We start from the raw sequence: 22428 nt of genomic DNA on the forward strand, positions 1-22428 counted from the left end.
TGCTTAAGATGAAAGAAATGTAAGGCTAGTGTTTGATAACTTGCGTTTGCGTCCAAATTGATAACATATATATTTGCATAAAATCCATAAGATAAATATGTTGGGAAATTTTTACACGTGCTTCACGAGGTACAAATATCAAATGTGTATAATACCTAAATTTTGTATAAGTCTAATGAAATATGTGCTTTGATAAATATGGAGAGAGTAATATTGAACTTTAATATAATCTAGTCGACGAAATAAATCAATCGAGACGAAGAGTACACTCAAAGCAAAACGGTGTCAATGTATGACTTAACCGCCTTGGTTACAATTGTGATTCCGAGTAGTAATGAATTTTTTCCGTCCGGTCATAACATTATAACTACCGGTATCAAAATCATCATAACTCGGATTCAACATTGTAACCCAGGCGGTTAAGTCATATATTGACACCGGCGGTGTTACTACAACAAATTTTTATTTTGAGTGTATGTACATATCACCAATTAAGTCGATCAGATCACTGACTAGATAGACAAATATCAAAAAAGAAAGTACTCGAGTTTACGAATATATATTCGATAAAAATTAACACGTCCATGCGTTCTGAATAAATTAGTGAATGATTTATAAAGATAATGCTGCCGAATCACATTCTTACAGCAAATTAGACGGTCATTCAACAACACGTGTTTGATTAGCAGAAATGCACATAAAATTTAAAAATATTTAAAATTAATTTACGAAACATTAATAAATATGAAATATGGCTTCTGTAACCATCTAGTCTAACCAACAAGGCGTTAATTATTACATACTTTAATTTTAATACGAAATATTTTCTTGTGATAGGGGCCAACAGAACAACATCTGATCTCAATCCTGCTCATAATACGTACTTTTTCACATATCTTTTTCATTGAACAAAAGAAGCAAAATTTGAAACTCATTATCACAAAGTGAAAATAGTGATGCAATTTTTTCACCGAAACCACCAAACCTAGAAGAATTCACATCGAGTGTAACAAGAATCCTGTCTGCTGCTGTGGCCTATCCCAATTCGATCCTAAATTTGAATGAATAAAACCACTTCTGCCAAATTGCAATCTCAACTCTCCTTTGAAGAGAAACACCTTTTTCTCGCATCGTTTTCATCAATTGCAGTGAGTTTAGGCATTAAAGTGGGGTCGACAAAGTGAACCCCCTTCGTGGTTTATTTCACTCTATTCCACACACATGGACCATAATTGTAAATATTATTTATATTTTAATAATACAGCAATTAAAACATTATATAATTTGACCAAAAGTAAGGTTCAATACAGAAAGAGTTCTCCAAGAAGTAAATAGTGTGCTTGCAAATACGATATTATTCATAGTAACAGGTTGTTTAAGCTGATTCAGAAAAATGGATTTGATAAAAACAATGTTATTCATATGTCGTAATTGACGAATATGGCAAGGTGAACAGATATTTAGCCTTGGGTTTGCCGACGTTCTGATTGCGTGGATAAATTTCTGGAGTATATGAAACCACTAAAAAATTCCCTTGCTTTATAATTGTCTTCATCAAGATTGACTAATGATAATGGACTTTTTGGGAGATAATAAAGACTCCCAGAATTGGTGGAGTTTAATAAATTTGAACAGAGGTTATTTGTTTGGGGCAATACCTTTGCCATTAACTAGGCCACCATCAACGCCGAGTATATGTATCAGGATACAGGGATCAGTTTTCCAACTCGAAAATTGGCAGGAATACGCAAGCCTCCAAATAAGGACTAGGCTTGTAATTCCGGTCGATGCATGGGTCAATTTCACAAATTTTTTGTTCTTGCAGAATTTGAGCTTACTTTACCGCTATCGCTAATTTTGCATGAAAATTTGCGCACCAAAACCCACGCACAAAGTTTTAAGTTACTCAAATGCGAAGTATGTGCGGTTTACGATCCGGGAATAAAAATTTCCGTGATTTTAAAACATTCTTCTTCAGGCTTAAGAAGTACCAGAACTTGTCGTAAAGAAACCTCTTCTAACAATGCAAGTCTTTTACGTGTACAACTCAGATCTGGTCGAGACCAATTTTATTTTGTTCACAAAAAATAAGCATACCCGTATTTTTTCGTCTTCCATAATGCGCTAATTTGAGCGCGGGGCGCGAATTTTAAATCATTTTTCAGCCAAAACCTCGGTTTTTTAAAATTCTGTAACTCTTCCAATTTTAGTGCGAATCCAAAAATTCGAAAACACGTGTCTTCAGAATGACTTACTTGACTTATGAAAAATCTACATGCATAATTTTTTGAAAATTTAAAAATTTGAAAGAGTTTATAATTTTAATGAATTTCTAAAACTGGCAAAAAATTTTGAAAATCAAATTTCGAGACAATGGGATTTTTCATAAGTCAGGTAAGTCATTCTTAAGAGACATGTCTTCGAATTTTTGGATTCGGGCTAAAATTCGAAAAGTTACAGAATTTTTAAAAACCGAGGTTTTGGCTGAAAAATGCTTTAAAATTTGCGCCCCGCGCTAAAATTAGCGCATTATGAAAAATGAAAAAATACGGGTGTGCTTATTTTTTGCGGTGAACAAAATAAAATTGGTTCCAACCAGATCTGAGTTGTACACGTAAAAGACTTGCATTGTAAGTGGTCAGAATCATAGATTGTCCTTTATCTCATTTCCTCCTTTTAGATATACATACTTTAAGCAAATAATTAACTGTGTTTCTCTTCTCAGGCAGACACTTTGTGCCTTTGAATTTCACATTTTTATTTTCTGTTTGTAGCTTCCAACCAGTCCCAAACGAATTGATCCATTGCTACACTATATTAACGAGGGAGTTTTTCTAAACAAAATGCCTAACGTGATTACGTACAGATCATTTGCACCTCTGGTTTTACCATTTCGCTACCCCGCATTCAATTTCCAGACGTGAAACATGGAAACGGAAGTTGTTCAGAGGATGAACACTTGTGCCAGCTTCTAATAAATATCCACGAAATGCATGATTTCATCCTACATGTTTAACGCAGAACAATATAACGCAGTTTAACGCAGAACAATATAAGACGTAAAGAGTAAATGCGTTTATTTATAACCTAATTATTAAAAGTTCGTACAGGAGGACTACACATATCCAACATGAGAATCCAACACCAAGAGTCTGCCCAATTTTGATAATAATCCGGCGAATCGAGTAGAATTCAGGGTACGGCATAAACCTACCATTAATAATTCGTCCTTGAACGAAGTACTCGTTATGACAACTGCTACGCATGGTTGCCTTCCACTGATATTCTATTACCACATTAATTGATTAATACATTAATTGAATTAATTGATATTCTACGCATGGTTATCTTATTATTTCCCTGAACAGTCAGTAACAAGGAAACGGAATTGGATTAAGTTATATTTTTAGGATCTCGTTTTAAACAAAAATAGCTATTTTGACATGATCCCTTACCTTTGGGTCAAAGGTCAAATTTGTCGCTTTTGTAGATTTCTTAGATATACATACATAAGTAATTCGGGTAAGCTGAAGCAAATCTATATTATAATTTCGAAAAGTCCGTCCCGTGAAATTCTCCGTGACATCCCGGCGTTCTGATTGGCTGTTGAAATTCTGGCTCCACCAATCACAGCACGGATAGGATTTTGGTTATGATTTCAGTTATGATTTCGGTTATGATTTAGGTTATGATTTCGGTTATGATTTAGGTTATGATTTCGGTTATGATTTCGGTTATGATTTAGTTTATGATTTCGGTTGTGATTTCGGTTATGATTTCGGTTATGATTTCGGTTATGATTTCGGTTATGATTTAGTTTATGATTTCGGTTGTGATTTCGGTTATGATTTCGGTTATGGTTACGGTTATGATTTCGGTTATGATTTCGGTTATGATTTAGGTTATGATTTCGGTTATGATTTCGGTTATGATTTAGTTTATGATTTCGGTTGTGATTTCGGTTATGATTTCGGTTATGATTTCGGTTATGATTTCGGTTGTGATTTCGGTTATGATTTCGGTTATGGTTACGGTTATGATTTCGGTTATGATTTCGGTTATGATTTAGGTTATGATTTCGGTTATGATTTCGGTTATGATTTAGTTTATGATTTCGGTTGTGATTTCGGTTATGATTTCGGTTATGATTTCGGTTATGATTTAGTTTATGATTTCGGTTGTGATTTCGGTTATGATTTCGGTTGTGATTTCGGTTATGATTTCGGTTATGGTTACGGTTATGATTTCGGTTATGATTTAGGTTATGATTTCGGTTATGATTTCGGTTATGATTTAGGTTATGATTTCGGTTATGATTTCGGTTATGATTTCGGTTGTGATTTCGGTTATGATTTCGGTTATGATTTCGGTTATGATTTCGGTTATGATTTAGTTTATGATTTCGGTTGTGATTTCGGTTATGATTTCGGTTATGGTTACGGTTATGATTTCGGTTATGATTTCGGTTATGATTTAGGTTATGATTTCGGTTATGATTTCGGTTATGATTTAGTTTATGATTTCGGTTGTGATTTCGGTTATGATTTCGGTTATGATTTCGGTTATGATTTCGGTTATGATTTCGGTTATGATTTCGGTTATGATTTCGGTTATGATTTCGGTTATGATTTAGTTTATGATTTCGGTTGTGATTTCGGTTATGATTTCGGTTATGGTTACGGTTATGATTTCGGTTATGATTTGGTTATGATTTCGGTTATGATTTCGGTTATGATTTCGGTTATGATTTCGGTTATGATTTCGGTTATGATTTAGTTTATGATTTCGGTTGTGATTTCGGTTATGATTTCGGTTATGGTTACGGTTATGATTTCGGTTATGATTTCGGTTATGATTTCGGTTATGAATTCGGTTATGATTTCAGTTATGGGCAACCAGAAAAAATTCTTAGCAAACTTAATTTCCTTAGCAACGTTAAAAAATTTATTAGAAACGTTAACACGATTCCTTAACAACGTTAAAAAATTCGCTTAGCAACGTAAAAAAAATTCCTAGCAACCTTAGCAAAATTGCTTAGCAACATTAAAAAATTTCCCAGACAACGTCAAAAAAAATCCTTAGCAACCTTAAGAAAATTTGTTACCAACGTTTAAAAATTCCTTAGCAACCATAAGAAAATTTGTTAGCAACATTAAAAAATTCCTTAGCAACGTTACAATAATTTCTTAACAACGTTAAAAAAATTACTTAGCAACGTAAAAAAATACCTTGGCAAGTTTAAAACATTTCCTAAGGAAGCTGGCAACCAATCTGAAGGAAGGAATGTGGTTGAAAGTTTAACGGAACAGCCTTTTGAATGTTTTACTCTCAAATTATAATTTGGTTATAATTAGTTCATCGCCGCAGTTATGTGGTGTTTTCATCGAGTGATTTTGCTGTGTTGATTTAAAACTTGATGTGGACCGTCTTTAGACGGGCTTATAGGCTAGTTTAAGCATAATTTTAAGGTTTCGAAAGGTAGTTTGGCAGAATTTAAAAGCCAATTTCATCTTATGTGGGAAAACTTGAAAGATGGGAAGAAGATATACGATACCGTACTACATACATGCATATAAATATGTAACATATGCTTATACATTTTAATTTCAAGTTTTTTGTATTCTTTTTAACTAATAACATCAAGTCGTGTTCACCTCTTTGACAAGTAATTCATGACAAGTAATTCATAATTTTGTATTTCTTGTCGATGTTATGTGCAGTGAAAGATTGCCTAAGCTGATCCAAATTCTGCATTGCATACAAACATTGAAGTTCAGATGTACATATTTATTTATCGATGAATATGGAAAGGTGAACAAATACGTAGGCCAAGGTATACCCGAGATTTTGATTTCATACAAAATTCCTCGAGTCTAGTGAACATTTAATGGACGAGATTATGACAATCTACTCAACCAGTGTACCACTAAAAATGACGATTAATGAGGAGAACATTCCTAACCTCACATGTTTGTACTTGTTTAGCCGTGTCTAACCCTTGAAACTCATCTCGAGTGAGCAATACTCACTGGCTGTATGCCGTCTATCATGTATATTTGTGAATATATTTTGTGAACCCTATACAACAAAATTATATACAGCACAATAGAAACACAAGGAATATGTTTTGGAATTCTAATGCAGATAGGCTTCTAGCTGATTTTAGAGACTACCAAAATTGGGTGGTTTTAGTAAAAGGGGAAAGATGTGTTCTTTTGACAATACCTGTGTCATTGTTGTGATTACCATATACGCCTATTTTGGTATGTTAATGCCTTAGAATTATGATGCTTCAAAGAAGTTTCTCCGAGATGTGCAGGTCCGAAAGAATAAATGTGTAGGGGAACTTACTGTACATATTTATATGGATGGACTCAATAAACTTTAGCCATCCAAACTAAGCATCACACTTGCGTGTATGCGGTTTTCGCTTAATTTGCACATGTGCTTACATGTTGTGGTCAACTTCAGCATAATAAACAATACACCTAGATTTACGTAGATTATTCTAGATTAATATTGCATCATAATTAAGATGTTTGTAGATAATTCCAGATTGTTGGAAACTAATGTTTAACCTTGAAAACTTGTATATAAAGGAAAATTTCGTTAAATAAAGTTCAGTTATTACAAAGTAACTCAGCAAGCAACATTTCAACCTGTCATTTCATTTCAACCTGCCTTCAATCTATGTGTGCGTGGGCAATCTAGAATAGCTATCGGAAGACGACGTTGCGCCGTCAATCACCAAGCAAGAATCGCAAGAATCTGGCCCTGGGTATAGTTTTCCATGCGACATTACGTTCGACCAGGCACGTGACAAAGCTTAAGCTAACTTCCATTGGCATTGGCTCCATGCCATTGAAAGTTGGGAAACTGGGAATTTTGACATTGAATATTCAAAAAACAATGACTACAATACAATGGTGGTCATCTTTTCAGCTACCTCCTTCCAAAGAGAGACTACCTCAGCTATTATAAGAATCTGCTATAAGCCTTTCTAGACTGGATACTTCGATCCATCTTTTAACTCTAAAATTGATATCATTACGCAGAACTGGAATTGAAGACCAGAGTCGTTATCTTGTCCGATCTGTGGAGCAAGCATCCAAACTTTTGTGCGACTACATTTAAGCTATTTATCCAGAGTTTCAAGTTAACATAACAGTACCAATATATGCAGTCTTGGTTCTACACTACCTCAGAAAAAAGTGTATCTGGTTGGTTCAACTTGTGTCTCTATGTTCAAAAAATTTGTAAAATGAACTTTCTTTCTAAAACCGATCGTGCTGGAAAAACTGTACATTTCCACAAAAAAGTACAGCATTCCTATCTCCAGAGTGGACCGTACGGTTAAGGTCTTAATTAAAATATATACTCAATAAGACTACTCAAATTTACAATGGAGGTTTGCCTATGTATGTACGCAGATTTTGGCCAAAGTGGATCGCCAATTTAATTAACATCAAACGTGCAAAGGGCAATATGTGTCTGCCAATTCGCTATTCGGTTATCTGCATGGCACCGACATCGTCATGATGGAGGGGCAAGAGCGATGGAGCGCCCTGGGACCAGCAGAACTACCCGCTTTGTTCAAATTTCATATTAATTATATTCGTGATCGATTCGCACCAGTTTGGTAAAAATCGGTGAGCACACGTTGGGAGACCTCCATTGTTAGCTACTATACATATTTACGTACAGTTAAACGAAGAGTTATTAAGGGAAGGCAGCTTAAGTAATTGACCGGAACAAGATATGTAATTTCGCCGTTTCCATTTTTTGCAGCTTCCATTCTACAGGATCCATTACGTAGTATGGTTGGGACGACCCTCCAATTCGAAATGAGAGAAGTGGTGATCTACTTAGGGATTTAAGAAGCCAAAGTTTTTATCAATTATCACGCTATTGAGAAACTCTTATTTTGTATAATTGTTAAATAACTTAAATAGCTCACGAAAATATGATGGGCTGAATTCAGGAGGAAATCAGAGAAAAATTTGTCGTCAAGGTCTGTAAATGGATAATTATAGGGTAAGAAATAGGGCATCCAGAATAGGAAAATTTTCAGAAACCGGTTTTCGATTTTTCCGATTTTGGCAAACTTTCGTAAAACCGGTTTTCGATTTTACCGGTTTTTGAAATTTTCGTAAAACCGGTTTTCGATTTTCCCAAAAACCGGTTTTAAACCGGTTTTCAAAATCGGTTTTCTACCAAATTTTTAAAATTTGTTAAATATAATATTGTAAAATTTAAAGCTGAACAAATTTTGGGCATTAAATTGACAGATAATATTTCAGAACAATTAATTTTTGCATGAAAAACAAGATATGACAAATATTTAGTGGTTTTGAAACAAATTTTGTCCAAAATCGAAAACCGGTTTTCGAGTGTGATAAAACCGGTTTTTGACAAAACCGTTTTTTTAGAAAATTGTAAAACCGGTTTTCGGGTAGCTCGAAAACCGGTTTTTAACCGGTTTTACAAAATCGGAAAAACCGATTCTGGATGCCCTAGTAAGAAACCGTTATAACTTACATATGGGCATACATATTAGCTTACCACTAATAAACATATACGTAAATTTACGGCTTTGATGTTGGCGATGATGGAGTAATATCCTTGATAAGGTTTTTAAACCAGGTGTCTGTATTTTTTAAAGTATGAAAATAAGTAATAATAATCTTTTAAAAAAATTCCAAAATGAGTATGTAGATGTATATGTACATATTTATGCACACATGCAGCAACATGATAGATAAATACTTGCATGAGTTTTAACTTAACACAAATTCTGCTTACCCGTTTCAATTTCAGCCATGTATGTAAGTTGATAAGGAGAGTTAAATATTTCAAATTTCCATTTGTACGAATTAGCCCAAAGACAAACCATTTAGCTAATTAAACGTTGTTCGAAATGAAACAACTGGAGTGCACTTTACTTTACATGAAATCTTATAGGAATTAAGTATGTAATTCTCACTCGAAACAATGTTAATTGGCTTTAAATCGGTGAAATTTACCACAGCGAAATTAATAACGGGGTCACATTTTTAAGATTTTTTAATAATTGTATCAATAATTATATTCTTAAAAAATAATAACCTGTTGAGTGAAAGGTGTATTGAATGAAGATGTGTACAGTGTGTTAAAGGATATTTCGTCAAGTGCATGATAATCATGATCATCTTATTCATTCAAGCAGGACCGTGTGTTAAGGATGTGATAAATTTTGGCTAAATTTATACACCACTTGTGATTAATATTGGATGAGGTGGGATTAATAAGATTTCTCGCAGACCTGCTTTATGCAGGACCACGTAAGCTGTCTGTGCAGTGTAGAATGGATCAATTGTTTCGCTTTCAAGGTGATCGAGCTATCTCTTTGTTACAAAAATGAGGGGACATAGCAAAAAGGATGTGCTCGATTTGAGTGGAGGTAGGGATAAGGCTTGCTCTTTTAATTATAGCACGTCGCATACCTAGGTCACACGAGGGGGTTTGGGGCAAAAATTAGCTGAAAATCGGTCACATCCTTTATGTCCGGCTCGTAAGGAACAAGACACTTGTTTTATACTGGGATGGTTTAAATGCATCGCTACAAAGGAGACTTTTGCAAATGGGAAAAGCCCCTAAATCTCCAAGAGCAAGGATGGTTTGGAATTGAGATTTTTATTAATCATTATCAAAACTGATGACAAAATTCTTCAAGTGTTCAATTCCAGAGATAAAATTTCGATAACAAATGGAAACCTACGAATTATTTTCATTGAAAAATTTTCCATTGAAGCGAGACATTTAAACCACCCTGTACCTACACTGGGCGTACTCACGTCAATTCGCATAATATGAGTTCGAAATTCTCTCCAATCTACATACTAAAAATGCCGATTTTAATATCGTTTCAGTGGATTTCTGTAATTTCTCTTGCTGGAAATTGTGATGGTGAGTTTTTAAAATAATTCTGCGAACTATAAACATCCAAGTCAAATAAATAAAATTTGGGACTAAAATACATAATTTACAATTTTGATTTCTACCTGCAAAACATGACTCGATTCATCTATGCATATTAATAAAATAGTCTAATTAATTGCACATGCAAAATGTGTAACTTCCTGCAACTGTGCAGCTTCCTCCCGTGCCGCCACCAACTGGCACCCATTATTACCATACCCCGGTTAAATATTTTTTATCAAGCCCGAAATATTTATTTTATATTTTTGAAAAAAACGCCGAAATATTTATACAAAAATATTTTTATTCCAACGTCAAAAGACTAGTGAATTCGAGTTTCAACTATAATTCATCACCCCTTGCATAAATTTGGCAGAGATAATTAGATTTTAATTATCAAAATCATCAATCAGAAGCTCGAAGTGAGAAATAAAACTTGCTGGCGTCAATCCATTGCGTCTGTCTGAGGAGGAGAGACCCTCTAAATGTCATTCTAAGATCTTGATGCCCTTTGCATATGTTGGAGTACTATATGAGTCTACTAAACCCCAAAAGTGGTTTGATTCCATGGCCCCATTTGCGCCCGCCACACCCACTGTGTAAAAAACGGTGTAAAAAACACGAAAAAGCTTGTTTTTATGTTGTTCAACTGTCCACAAAAATCCAATTTTGCTAGGATTTTGACAAAATTTAAATTTTTGTGATCCTAGATACTTGTGTGATCATATCCAGTAGATATCTCGAGTTTTTTTTAATTTTTCGAAATTTTAGAACATTCTAAAAATTTAATTCCTCTCATGAATTATTCAAGAAAGATCAAAATTAAAAAAAAGTTGAGATATCTACTGGATACGATCACACAAGTATCTAGGATCACAAAAATTTAAGTTTTGTCAATATCCTAGCAAAATTGGATTTTTTGTGACAGTTAAAGTACATGAAAACAGGCTTTTTCGTGTTTTTCGCAGTTTTGATTAGGTGTGGCGGGCGCAATAGAGGCCATGGAGTCAAACCATTTCTGGGTTTTAGTAGACTCAATGAGTCTACTATATGAGTCTGACTCATATAGTACTCCAACATATGCAAAGGGCATCAAGATCTGAAAGGATCTCTCGTCCTGAGACCAACAATTTGCGCATGCTAAAAATGCGCAAAGCTTCAACCGGTGCGCGGTGTTATTATCTTGTCTTGCTTGTATTTCTTTAATGTACACATAAGAGTAATATAATATCATGAAAATGAGAAATTAAGGAAAGTACAAAAAATGCAAACAAACATATTAAACCCCCGAAAAAAATTAAAAAACCACGAAAAAAAATATATTTTTTTAAAATATGGCGAAATATTGTCAAAAATATTTATATTTGCGAAAAGTCCAAAATATTTTTTTTTAAATTGAAAACATTTTTTAATTTTTAAGATAGATATATACAATGAGATCGTGTTTTTTCGCACTCGAACGATTTTCAAGTTTGATGGCTTAAAATTTCCGTGATTTTGTGTACATAAAGAATCTGAAATAATATTGGGGGGGCGCATGGTCAGTTTTCGCGATACGAGCCAAAATGTGCGATTTTTTTTGCAAATTTTGAGTTTTATGTCAAAATCGTTCAAACTTGGTCAAATATCACTGGAAATAATTTTAAGAATTATTTTGGACTAGAATTTGGCCGCTGCCTCGATTTTGGGCCCCAATTATCTAATATGTTGAACTTTGCAAAATAATTGCATTTTCCATATTAGTATTCCACTATCGAATTATTGAATTTTGATGTATTTGAGGGTAATATGAACAATAAGTTTGTGTTTAAGATTACAACGGATTCCTAATATGTCCTCTTGCTAATTCGGAATTTTGAAATTAATGCAAAGTTTTGCTAACCACTCGGAATTTTGTTAATGCCGGGTGAACTTGTTGATAACCACAAGTGTTGATAAACAACCCCACAAAGTTTGGGGGTCGACGTGCTCGAAATGAAAAAGTCATAAATAAATAAATGTTCGGGGTATGATTATTACAAGCTGTTCCGGACATTTGGCAGAACCGAGTTCCTCCCGTGGGCCGCGAATAAGGACACTGCATTGCATACATATACAATTTAAGGAATGAATATTCATGAGAATAAATTATATAATTACCGACTTATAATGGAATATACAAAGGTGTGCATAGAGTTAATGGTTTATTAATGTTAATGGTAAATTAGAAGCTCGTTGTATGTATATGTGTATTAGTATTAGTTTTTACGTACCTACATGCTTAATATGTATGTATGTATGGAACTTCAACCATCTTAAAAATTGCGCTACCCTTTTAAAAGTACCTAAATGCACTTTGAATTCCAAATATGTATATTAAGCAAACTGAATACCTATACTAAATCCAGAATAACGTTAACTGGATAAAGTGAAAAGCTTATTTACTCTGGGTTTGGGATAGTTTGGTGAACATGAAATTCAGACTGAATTTACTTTTCAAAAGGGTTACATTATTTTTAAGAGTGAAATGTTCCAAATTGATTACATTTTTTTCTTTTCGCTAATTTTTGCTCGTTTCATGCAATCGCTGTATGTCATAATTTCCTCAGTTTTTAGCCATGACATCTTTCAATTGGTTTTATTGTTTAAAATGGATTACAAATCTTGCAAATTAACGTGTAGTACGCAACAACTACTCACTACAACAATTATAGGTACTCACTCACCTTACACATTTATTCATAAATCCGTATTGTTTGAGTGAAAGGGTAAAAATATGTAGCTCCAATCCGACGCCAAATAAAATCCAAGGTAAAATTGTATGCAAGCTTAGGAGATTATTTATGCAAGAAATGTAAGTCTTTGACAAATTGCGTCCAAATTGATAACATGATTGCAAAAATATTTCCAAATATCGTTTATTTTCAGAGGCAACATGTGAATGAGTAAATAATCCATTATTGAGTAATTACAACTTAATTACATTAAATTCACCAATAAGAAATTAATATTAATCTATTTATTAAAATAAGTATTCAAATTAGCGATGAATAATTATCCAATATTCTGATATAAATTTCTGAGCTTAGGAACAAATTTCGGTAAGCTTACGCAGAACAAGGGAGTCTATTTAAGGATTTTGTAAAGTTGTGCATAATTATTTTGCAAAATTTTCAAGGTAACCAGGGTCTATGAATTGCCTTAATATCGCATAAATCAACCGTCACACTTTTACATTAAATATAAATTCTTATGTATATTGAAATTTAGACTATTAGTCATGAGATACTCAAGATTGTGTATGTTCCCATCAAATTTTTGCAGAAATTTAAACTTGAATGTACATATGTAAATTAATTAAAATATAATATTAAACTAAATTTGAATAGTTGCATTTTATTAATTTAGTTTAATATAGAGTGATTAGCAGCAATTTTAGCATAACCTAACCGATGTAATAAATGAATCAAGGCCAGGAATATCATCAGATATGTCCAAATAGAAGGCTGAGCATGGAAATAATCAAAATGATGGTTTTTATGTGGTACAACATTAGTTCCCTCATTATATCATTATGTAAGTACGGATCCCGTTTAAATTAATTGTCCCAATTTGAACACTAAATAATCTAGTACAAACATCGTAGTATAATTTGACGCAAATGTTATTAAACGAGACGATAAGGTGGTTGCAGAGGAGTGAGTACATGTTCACTGGTTCTACTGAACACACTTATTTTGCTCATTTGATTGAACATATTCTGAGAGATCAGAGACAGCAGAAATATGGGTCGTAATCCCAAGAAATATTGTAAGTACTTTAATCTGCAAGAAAATTTGAATTATATTTGCAAATATTTGATTTAATATATTACACAGAACGCGAAACGGGGGGAGCTGGGGAAATCAGCAGATATTAAGTCCATTTATGGTCCAAATTCACCTACTCCGCACGACCCGTCGGATACGTACATAATTCCAAAAATCCCACAAAAATTAGTTTTGGCCAACCTTGTGAAGGAACATATTCCTATCTTTCAATACGCAAAGACGGAGAAGACAAAAATATATATGCGAAATCCTATCAAAGCCCAGGATTGAGAGAAGGAGTGTACAGTAAAACGGATTGTCAGAAATCAAAAATCCTCGGTTCTTCCCAGCAAACCTCGGTAGTAGAAAGACAACATATAGGGCGATGAAGAAGACGGATAGAATGATAATTGGCTTGTTTAAAAACCAACGTACAGTTAGCAAGAACAAGGTGAACTAATGTACTTGTACATATTATATAACTTCCAGTAGAAACCGTCTCTAATTATGGACACGCCAGTTCTTAAACAAGTTGCACATATGTACATACAACGAGACTCAAAATTTTCAGTGTCGAACAGAACATTGTTACCTCTGCTATTAGTAGTTAAGTCTCCAACTGATTTTACTAAGATGCGGGAAGGACGCTAGAGCATAGACTTTCAGGACGTTAGATAATTTAATGATACTCATTGTGAAGACCTAAACTCCATCAAATGTAGTGGTACCCAAAATGATATGCATACTGCCGGCCTGCCTCATATCCTAGTTTGGTTTGCATAACTTCTTATATTTCAAAAATAGAATAACCTAAATGTCGATGCTATACATGACGTGTGTAGAATTTACTGTTTGTCATTTAATGTTTTACCTCCAACATTTTGCACCGATGCACTCTTCTCGCTTCGTCATACGGATGGGATGATTACATTAAAACAGAAAACTTTGGGTATCATCTCACAAATTATCCTGCCTCCTGGTTTCGAGTATGTACTGATACTCAAGCGGAGAAAAAGGCCCCTTAATTTGGACAGAAATTGAAAAAGAGTTTCGAACAGTATTATACAGTAAAGACACGCCTGAGAGTTTACACCGTCAAATTTGACAGGTCACACATATTCCGGGGAAATACCCAGCAATATTTTTAAGAACTTTTTCCACTTCTTGGAAAACTAGACCCAAAAATGTTAGAGGGAAAGAAGGTCCGCTATTTGATAAAAGGGTGTCCTGAACCCCTAGCGGAAATTATCACGATGAATAATCCCACAACATTCGACAAAGTCGAGCAACTCCTCGCAATCAGAAAAATAATTTTGCTAATTCAGCAATGTACATAAGCGTCATAGTAAATATGTAACCAACACCATTAGCCTTTATTAAGGGGTGAAAGCCCTTTATAAGATCGTTATGTCTGTCTGTCTGTCTGTCTGTCTGTCCGTCCGTCCGTAGCTCCGATAACTTTTGAACGGAAAGACATAGAGACTTGAAATTTTGAACGTAAACTCCTAACGTCAAGGGACAGGACGAGTTCGAAGATGGACACTGTGACATCGTCACCTGGACGATGACGTCGTCACAGTGACGAAAAGTGACGAAAAAGTGTCACGTGTCAGTTTTGGCATGTGACACATCATTTTTAACTATTTTTCAACGACAAATTCAATGGTGACTTGCATTGTGACCTCAGAGGTCATCTAAAGGTCACAGGATATATATATGTCAATTTGAACTGAAATTTAACACTGAACACAATTGCGGGATAATAGATTATCAATAAACCGTCGTAAACGCACATAAGGCAGTAGCTTCAGAGTCACTGCACCCCAACCATTCCGGAGACATCGCAGGAACACTAAGTTTCGCTGTATTTCATCAATAGATGCGGTTTAAGTTAAAATCTCAGTTTTCCCCAGACCACGCCCCCTGGCCACGAGGGGGTGTGGCACAACTCGGGAACACTTAATTTCACTCCACTTCATCTATAGATTAAATTGCATTAAAAATCTCATTTTGTCCCGATCACATTCCCGTGCACCTGTGGGTGTGGTCCGGTCAACCCCAAAACTTGATAGACAGTCGGGCGGAAAGACAGACGGATAAAGTCCTCGCATAAAGTAGCTGAAGCTACTTACTTGATAATGAAAGGTCAAATACAAATACAAATATAAATTAAAGAATAATATACAAATATTCTAAATTCAATTGAAAAGTGTTGTTTTTTCTAAAATTTGTGTATTTTCCACGTGGGACATAATTTTCGCAGACCTTCGACTTTACAAAGATGTTAAAGAACGTAGAACTATTAATATGAAAATTTAATTATGTAATCCACGCAGATGATGAACACAAGTCTGGTATGGCCCAATTGACCCGGGAATTTAAATAAGCGATTGCCAGTAGTCATAAAGAATAAAGTAAACAAAGCATTCCTCATTGTTCGTCATTTATCTATTTATTGTATCAAATCAATAAATTAGTAAATTAGTATCAGTAAGTTTACCATATTCAATGTGATTTAATTATTTGTCATTCGTTCTCCCTATTTGTTTCTTCTGAAATTATATAATTCACAGCGGCTGGACCTCTTTTCCGAAATCTCTACTCAGGTAATTAATGTATTAATGAAATTATCTAAGTGTAGTGAATTCAATTAGGGTATTTCATTTTCACAAGTTAATAGTGCAATGCTAATTTTGATTTTTTCAAAAATAGTCCGCGTGGAAATTGAGAAAATGCCATGGACAAAGAAAAGGAGTCTCGAGCAAAACAATGTGGAGGATCGCAACCGAATTCAGGAAAAACGCCAAAATGAAGATTACCGTTCAAACGCACAAGCGATAAATACCTCAGTCCGCAGGACAAGACGAACAACTCTAGAAATCCGAGTGGCGGAACAAGCAGAAAACACTGTGGCACGGAGGGCAAGACGATCAAATCCGGCAACACGGGTGGCGGAACAAGCAGCAGACACTGTGACACGGAGGACAAGGCGATCAAATCCGGAAACACGGGTGACGGAACAAGCTGCAGACACTGTGGCACGGAGGACAAGGCGATCAAATCCGGAAACACGGGCGACCGAACAAGCGGCAGACACTGTGGCACGTGGGACAAAACGATCAAATCCAGAAACACGGGCGACGGAACAAGCTACAGACACTGTGGCACGGAGGACAAGGCGATCAAATCCGGAAACACGGGCGACCGAACAAGCGGCAGACACTGTGGCACGTGGGACAAAACGATCAAATCCGGAAACACGGGTGACGGAACAAGCTGCAGACACTGTGGCACGGGGGACAAAACGATCAAATCCAGAAACACGGGCGACGGAACAAGCTACAGATACTGTGGCACGGACAACAAGACGATCAAATCCAGAAACACGTGCGATGGAGCAAATATCAAACACTGTGGCTCACAGGACAAGACGATCAAATCCAGAAACACGGGCGACGGAACAAGTGTCGAACACTGCCGCCCGGAGGAATACTCGTGACCTCTCTAAACTCCCATTTCAAGATCTACTAGGCGCCTATTACGAAAAAGTTAAGGACGCTCCCACCTATATTTGTTCCTGGTGTGGTGGCCTGTGTTATATAACTTCCACATTCATCACTGGAAGAGATATATTGTGTTCTCGTGGGTGTACAGATGACCTGATTGACACTGTTCTCCACGTGGACCAAGCTGAACACCGCTTCTGTGCCACATGCAAAAAATCAATTTACAGTAGCAAGCCCAAGGTTCCAAGACTGTGTCTATCCAGGTTAGGTTTTGATTTTCCAGTCGTTCCGAGCGTTTTAAAGGTGGTTAAATGTACAAATTAGCAGTATGTATTAAATATTGTTTTCTCCACGTGGATGTTGTATTTTTAGGATTTGTCTCCTCTGGAAGAACGACTTGTGGCACTCAGGCTACCATTCATGCAGATCAGATTGAAAGGTGTGGAGCGCCAATCCGCCTTGTATGGAAATGTGGTGAATGTGGAAAACGAGTTGGACATCTGTGCTCAAGTTCTCCCAAGGAAATTTGATGAGACTTCAACCATTCAAGTTCAATTAATGCGGAGGATGAGATACATATCTCCCTATATGTACGAGACCATTCGTCCCCACAAGGTATTTGAGGCAGCCAAGTATTTGGTCGAGACCGAGCTCTATAAAGCCGAAAATGTAGTTTTGTGCGATGACTGGTATCAAGCAATGAATGGTAAGTTTTAAATACTGAGATTGGAAACATTCGATTAGCGATCATTAATTTAAAATAACTTATTGATTTAATCTAATCTTCAATTGACCAAAACAATTTTAAATTATACTTGCAGATGATACAATGGACTTTGTGTGCGGTGACATTGAAGACCCCATTGAGCCTCTACAGATCTACGCGGATGAAGAAAGTCCTGGTTAGTTAAAAATATGCAATGCAAATGTTACTTTCTAGATTTATGAATTTCGCTTAAAAAAGTATAAAAATTATAATATCTGTATTAACTAATTTTCAGAAGCCACCACTACTAACATCCGCGTGGAGAGAGAAGCTCAAGAAGGCGTGACCGATGAATCCAACGTTGGTGCTGACGAAACTCTAATTTTTCAAAAGAGTGCCCTCGATATTTGTGGGATTCGCATCGCTCCAGCTGAAGGAAATATTCCAGTTCCCGTACATCGAGACTTAAATGCAGAGCTATTGTCTTTTCCAACCATTTACGCTGGTGTTCCTCGGTCCTTCAAAAAGGGGGTGCGCGTGACCTACACGGACATAGCCAAGTCTGAAATCCGCCGTTATGATCGAAGGGCTTGCCGTCCAACCAAACTATTGTATTCATTGAAGAGGTCCTTTAATGAGAAGGTAGTCAATGCAGTCCAGATCTGTATGAGAAAGAAAATTGGAACAAAACATGTTACAGCAGGGGCCTTGAAGACACCCGGATTCGTTGAAAATCTTTGCAAGAAAGATGACGGGTACGCTGCATTTAAAGATCTCAGGTCATCTCCAGCTTATTGGAAGGAAAAGACCAAAAAGGTCTTGGGGATGATTCGTCAGCTAGGAAGGGCCACATTTTTCATAACTTTTTCTGCAGCAGAAACCAAGTGGACAGAATTGATTGTAAGATTAATTTTATTATCATCTCTATATCTCTATATACATATTTTAGGAAGGCCACGTGGAGTAATAATAACAATTTATCTGTAGGTTATGTTAACTAAGCTAATTGATGGTAAAGAAATCACAGAAGACGAAGCAGCTGATTTACCATTCAGTAAAGTTGCAGAGCTGGTCCGATCTGATCCTGTCACCTGTATGATTCATTTTGGCCATAAATATCGTGCTCTCCTCAACACACTTCTTACACCACGTGGAGGAATCTTTGCGCCGTATTCTATGATTGACTATTTCAGCCGCTTGGAGTTTCAAATGAGAGGATCACCACATTCCCATGGTCTTTACTTTGTGACCGATGCCCCCGTCTACTCGGAAAATGATCCAGAGTCCGAGCAAGAATGCATTCGTTTCATTGATGAATTTATAACCTGTGAACGATGTTAAGACGGAAAGATGGAAAAGTTAATTGGTTATCAACTTCACAAGCATTCCCATGCATGTGAGAAGAAGTTGAAAAGAGGACAGAAGTGCAGATTCGGATTTCCAAAACCACCACTACCAACAACAATGATTCTCCATCCTTTCCCTTCTGATTGGAATCCCCAAGAAATAAAAAATGCAGAAGAGCTTTACGCAAAGATTCAGGAAAAGTTGAACCAACTGGGACGAGTCTACAAGGAAGATATCGACTTCAATAAATTCGTGGAGTTAAATAGTCCAGTTCCAGTTAAACTCGTGGAGTTAAATACGGATTATTCTAGCTACAAAATGGCGATCAGAAGTTCTATAAAACGTCCCACCGTATTTTTGAAACGCTCAACCAATTCTTCATTTATCAACCCTTATAACCGAAAATTGTTGGAGGCATGGGAGGCAAATCTCGACATTCAATTCATTTTAGATATTTACTCTTGTGCAAAATATTGTGTGGGATACATTTTGAAGTCTGATGGCGGCGTCTAAAAATTATTGCAAGCGCTGGACCAGGATGTTCGACGGGGAAATATTGCCATCAAAGATAAACTGAAGAAATTCGCCAGCATCTTAATCAACGGCTCTGAAATTTCTGCTCAAGAAGCCGCCGCATTTCTGCTAGGAATAAGCAACACGAATTGCAGCAGAAGTGATGTTTTCATTAATACCGCGGAGCCTGAAGAGAGGATTACTTTTTTAAAGCCGAAAGAAGAACTCAACGAATTGGGCGATGATAGCGAGGACATTTGTATGAAGGGTCTAAATGACCACTATTCCCAGAGACCAAAGGAACTTGAGGATATCTGCCTTGCAGAGTTCGCTTCCATGTACAACTTTACTGCCTCTCAGAAGAAAAAAGAGAAGGAAAGTCAGGCAGCGGGAGATTTTAATCTTGAAAGTAATCCACGTGGAGTAAACATATTTTTTTTTATTTAAGTAAATATTTGTGTCATATAATCATAATATACTTCAGGTGAGATCGATGATGACGTTGAAGATAATCCCAACCCAATCATCGACGACACGATTCGGTATGATAGTAAGTTTACAGTATCCTCGTTGAATAACTTAATTTTTGTGCCAAATTGATGTTTAATTTCACTTTTAGGCGACACATTTCTCGGAAGTCAAGCAAATACATCTTTACCTAGTACATCTTTTATTAGCAGCCAAGGTGAGCGTCCTGATTTAGAATACAAAAAAACGACAGGAAAATGTGAATAACATTGAATGTTTTTTGTTTGTTTGTTGCAGTTTCAACGCCAAACAAGGGACGCAAAGCAGCAGAGAAGCATGAATTACTAGATGGCAGTGGCACTGTTCATAAAAGGACAATTAGAAAAATTATAAGATTCCGGCACTACGGAAAGCAAGCAGATCCAACTAACTACTTCCGAGAGCAGTTAATGTTGTTCGTCCCGTGGCGTGATGAGAAAAAGGACTTGATCGACATTGATAAACTTTCAACAGCCTTGACCCACCAAGATCAGTTGAAACTAAACTCCCAACCTTTCTATTTTAACCATGATGTCGATGACGAATTGCTGCAAGGACTTCTGGAGGACGCAGAAGTTAGACAACTAGAACAAGAGGATGATCAGCCAATGGTGGAGAACGATAAAGGAGTTGAAGCGGAGGACTACTTCAATGACTTCAACGTGGATGACTTTACTCCAACAACGTCAAAAGTGGAGCGCTTCTTGCCCCCTCGCCTTGTGGATGAGAATGAATACCTCAAAATCATGAGATCTTTAAATGAACGCCAACGTTGCTTAATGTACTACACAACTTAAAGACTGGCAAAGTTCCATTTCAGGACTTTCTTAGCGGTGGGGCAGGTGTGGGGAAAAGTCACGTGGTCACGGCTATTGTGCAGAGTTTTATGAGATACTGTTCCAAGTAGTTTTTCCTTAAATTAAACCTTCCATCACTTTTACTTCCACGTGGACTAAATATTTTAAATATTCAACTATTAGATTTCCCAATGTAAATCCAGATCAACTCTGCGTCCTGGTAGCAGCACCAACTGGAAAGGCTGCCTTTAATGTGTTCGGAATGACTCTCCACTGCACTTTTCGACTTCCCCCTACACAATCTGCTGGAGGATTGGGTGACCTTCAGTCTGGAATTCTAAACACGCTTCGCATCAGACTTGAAGGTGTAAAATTGTTCATCATTGATGAGATTTCCATGGTCAGCGTTAAGCAGCTATATGATATTGACCAAAGGCTGCGTCAAATATACGAAACAGCAGAACCATTTGGTGGAAAGTCATTTGTGGTCGTTGGTCATCTCCGTCAGCTACCACCCATTGGCGGATCGTATGTCTTCAAACCACCAACTCACATCCCCCGTGGAGCTGTTGTTGGGAACCACCTCTGGGAGCTTTTTCAACTCTATGAATTGACGGAAATCATGCGCCAGCGTGACGAATGGGAGTTCTGTAAAGCCCTTAATAATATGGCTGAAGGGATAATGGATGAAGATGATATCGCACTTATTAAATCTCGTGAAGTCACCCCACAAAATCAGCCACCAGATACTGGAATCCGTCTTTATAAGACCAACGCTGAATGTCAAGAATACAATTCTGAAGTCCATGCTAAATTGTCATCAGATGGCGCAATGTCAACTGCCCACGATAAAATTCAGGGTGAGTGTTATAAAAAATAATGCAAAATTTCCACGTGGATAAAATTGAATCTAATCAAGTTGAACCTTCTAGGATCAGCCTCTGAAGCAGACAAGAAAAGACTCTTGGAATACGCCACCACACTGACCGCTCAACAATCTGACGGCCTCCCTTATCAGACGTACTTAAAAGTCGGCGCAGAGTATTTCGTTGGCACCAATGTAGATGTACAAGACGGATTATTCAATGTGGTACTTTGAAACTTATCGAGTATTCAACTAAAGCACAAGGAAAACCGACCAGGGCATGGCTGGACTTCCATAATTCTATGGTTGGAATGCATAAGCGTGCCTCCACAAGACCATATCAAGTCCGGAAAAATATCGACGAGGAGTTGGTAGCAGTAGATCGCATCACTCGCAACCTCAGCAAGACTGGGCGACATCAAGGACTTCAAATAATTCGAAC

General features: G+C 36.4%; 1 long non-coding RNA gene across 1 annotated transcript; it reads right to left on the reverse strand.

Moving 5' to 3' along the window:
• Positions 1-5390: 5390 nt before the first annotated feature.
• Positions 5391-9939, reverse strand: LOC118438570. The gene is made up of 4 exons (XR_004836915.1): positions 8803-9939; positions 8563-8647; positions 7958-8013; positions 5391-7861 (listed from the first exon to the last, which is right to left on the reverse strand). It is a non-coding gene; the product is annotated as an uncharacterized LOC118438570 (long non-coding RNA).
• Between the last annotated feature and the right edge of the window lie 12489 nt (positions 9940-22428).

The sequence above is a fragment of the Folsomia candida genome, unplaced genomic scaffold, assembly GCF_002217175.1.
Source record: "Folsomia candida strain VU population unplaced genomic scaffold, ASM221717v1 Fcan01_Sc023, whole genome shotgun sequence".
Classification (NCBI taxonomy): Eukaryota; Metazoa; Arthropoda; class Collembola; order Entomobryomorpha; family Isotomidae; genus Folsomia; species Folsomia candida.